Source organism: Montipora capricornis, chromosome 4 (assembly GCF_036669925.1).
Source record: "Montipora capricornis isolate CH-2021 chromosome 4, ASM3666992v2, whole genome shotgun sequence".
Lineage (NCBI taxonomy): Eukaryota > Metazoa > Cnidaria > Anthozoa > Scleractinia > Acroporidae > Montipora > Montipora capricornis.
The window spans coordinates 17,158,705-17,161,204 of NC_090886.1; the positions used below are offsets into that span (position 1 = coordinate 17,158,705).

At 46.4% G+C, this 2,500-nt stretch overlaps 3 non-coding genes across 3 annotated transcripts in view; all 3 read left to right on the forward strand.

Moving 5' to 3' along the window:
- Window positions 1–631: 631 nt before the first annotated feature.
- On the forward strand, window positions 632–739 carry LOC138047917 (U6 spliceosomal RNA). Its single transcript, XR_011132167.1, has one exon. It is a non-coding gene; the product is annotated as a U6 spliceosomal RNA (small nuclear RNA).
- An 822-nt stretch (window positions 740–1,561) lies between these two features.
- LOC138047847 (U6 spliceosomal RNA) lies at window positions 1,562–1,673 on the forward strand. Its single transcript, XR_011132103.1, has one exon. It is a non-coding gene; the product is annotated as a U6 spliceosomal RNA (small nuclear RNA).
- An 808-nt stretch (window positions 1,674–2,481) lies between these two features.
- Window positions 2,482–2,500, forward strand: part of LOC138047898 (U6 spliceosomal RNA) — a 108-nt gene continuing 89 nt past the window's right edge. Inside the window, exon 1 of the small nuclear RNA XR_011132149.1 lies at window positions 2,482–2,500. This exon is cut by the window's right edge and continues 89 nt beyond it. This is a non-coding gene — a small nuclear RNA (U6 spliceosomal RNA).

Consider the following 2,500-nt stretch of genomic DNA (forward strand, 5'->3'; position numbering starts at 1 on the left):
CAATACAATACCGTCTCCTTTGAGAGATTGAAAAGTGTCGCAGGTAGCTCGATCGCGAAACACAAACTCATGGTCCAAATTAAAAAAGCAACGTCCTAGATATATTGCCTCACTCTCCCCAGGCTGTCAAAAACAGAGAAGATCTCCCTTGGACCTATTGCTACTACAATAGCATTTTGCTTCAGTGCGTCGTACTGCTGGCATCATTCCTTGTTGACTTCAGAGGCTGCAGTTGTTCGAAGGCTGGATAACTTTATCCGGTGGATAAGTCACTGTCCTGAGTATACACCGGAAATAAGGTTATCCAGCCTCCAAACGACTGCAGCCTCTTGTTCTGACAAGACCGATCCTGTTCACGGCCCAAAGGCCTTCTGGGTAATTCATCGCCCAACACAGGCGAGAAAGTCCGCCCTTTTCCTTTTCATAGAGTTTTTTTCTAAATGACCCTATGACACCGTCGAGCATCCATGGTCTAATTAATCAAAATCTGGCCCCTAAAGCAACCAGGCTTCTTTCGCGCATGCGTTCCATGCCATGCCATTTAGGCCTAAGCGGCATGTTACCCAACATGTGTTTCACCTTTTAAGCTTGATTTCGGAAAATAAATAGACTCCAGAATGATGATGAGAACGTGCTCGCTTCGGCAGCCCACATATACTAAAATTGGAACGATACAGAGAAGATTAGCATGGCCCCTGCGCAACGATGACACCAAATTCGTGAAGCGTTCCAAATTTTTCGGCCCTTTGGTCAGGCTGAACCGGCCTTGCCCAGTCATCTTGGCTGGAAGCTGCAATTTAAGGACCAACGAACGCAATGGCACACTCGCAGTGTCTTCGGGTAGTTGAAAAAAATCGTGTCGTCGGGAAAAGTTCAACTTTCGACAGGCAAAAAAAAAAAAAAAAAAAAACAAGAGGAAAACAAACAAAAAACAATCCCGTCTCCTTTGAGAGATTGAAAAGTGTCGCAGGTAGCTCGATCGCGAAACCAAACTCATGGTCCAAATGTAAAAAGCAACGTCCTAGATATATTGCCCTCACTCTCTCCCCAGGCTGTCAAAAACAGAGAGAAGATCTCCCTTGGACCTAGTGCTACTACAATAGCATTTTGCTTTTCAGTGCGTCGTACTGCTGGCCATCATTCCTTGTTGACTTCAGAGGCTGCAGTTGTTCGAAGGCTGGATAACTTTATCCGGTGGATAAGTCACTGTCTGAGTATACACCGGAATCAGGTTATCCAGCCTCCAAAACGACCTGCAGCCTCTTGTTCTGACAAGACCGATCCTGTTCACGGCCCAAGGCATTCTGGGTAATCATCGCCCAACGACAGCGACGAGAAAGTCCGCCCTTTCCTTTTCATAGAGAGTTTTTCTAAATGACCCTATGACACCGTCGAGCATCCATGGCTAATTAATCAAAATCTGGCCCTAAAGCAGACCAGGCTTTCTTTCGCGCATGCGTTCCATGCCATGGCCATTAGGGGGCCTAAGCGGCATGTTACCACATGTGTTCACCTTTAAGCTTGATTTCGAATAAAGACTACCCAGAATGATGATGAGAACGTGCTCGCTCGATTCGGCAGCACATATACTAAAATTGGAACGATACAGAGAAGATTAGCATGGCCCCTGCGCAAGGATGACACGCAAAATCGGTGAAGCGTTCCCAATTTTTCGCCCTTGTTCAAGGCCTGACCCGGCCTTGCCCAGTCATCTTCTTGGCTGAAGCTGCATTAAGGACCAACGAACGCATGGGCACTCGCAGTGTCTTCGGGTAGTTGAAAAAATCGTGGTCGTCGAAAAAGTTCAACTTTCGACAGGGCAAAAAAGAAAAAAAAAAAAACAAGAGGAAAACAAACAAAAACAATCCCGTCTCCTTTGAGAATTGAAAGTGTCGCAGGTAGCTCGATCGCGAAACACAAACTCATGGTCCAAATTAAAAAGCAACGTCCTAGATATATTGCCTCACTCCCTCCCCAGGCTGTCAAAAACAGAGAAGATCTCCCTTGTGACCTATTGCTACTACAATAGCATTTTGCTTCAGTGCGTCGTACTGCTGGCATCATTCCTTGTTGACTTCAGAGGCTGCAGTTGTTTCGAAGGCTGGATAACTTTATCCGGGTGGATAAGTCAACTGTCCTGAGTATACACCGGAATCAGGTTATCCAGCCTCCAAACGACTGCAGCCTCTTGTTCTGACAAGACCGATCCTGTTCACGGCCCAAAGGCATTCTGGTAATCATCGCCCAACGACAGCGAGAAAGTCCGCCCCTTTTCCTTTTCATAGAGTTTTTTCTAAATGACCCTATGACACCGTCGAGCATCCATGGCTAATTAATCAAAATCTGGCCCTAAAGCAGACCAGGCTTTCTTTCGCGCATGCGTTCCATGCCATGCCATTAGGCCTAAGCGGCATGTTACCACATGTGTTCACTTTAAGCTTGATTTCGAATAATATAGACTACCAGAATGATGATGAGAACGTGCTCGCTTCGGCAGCAC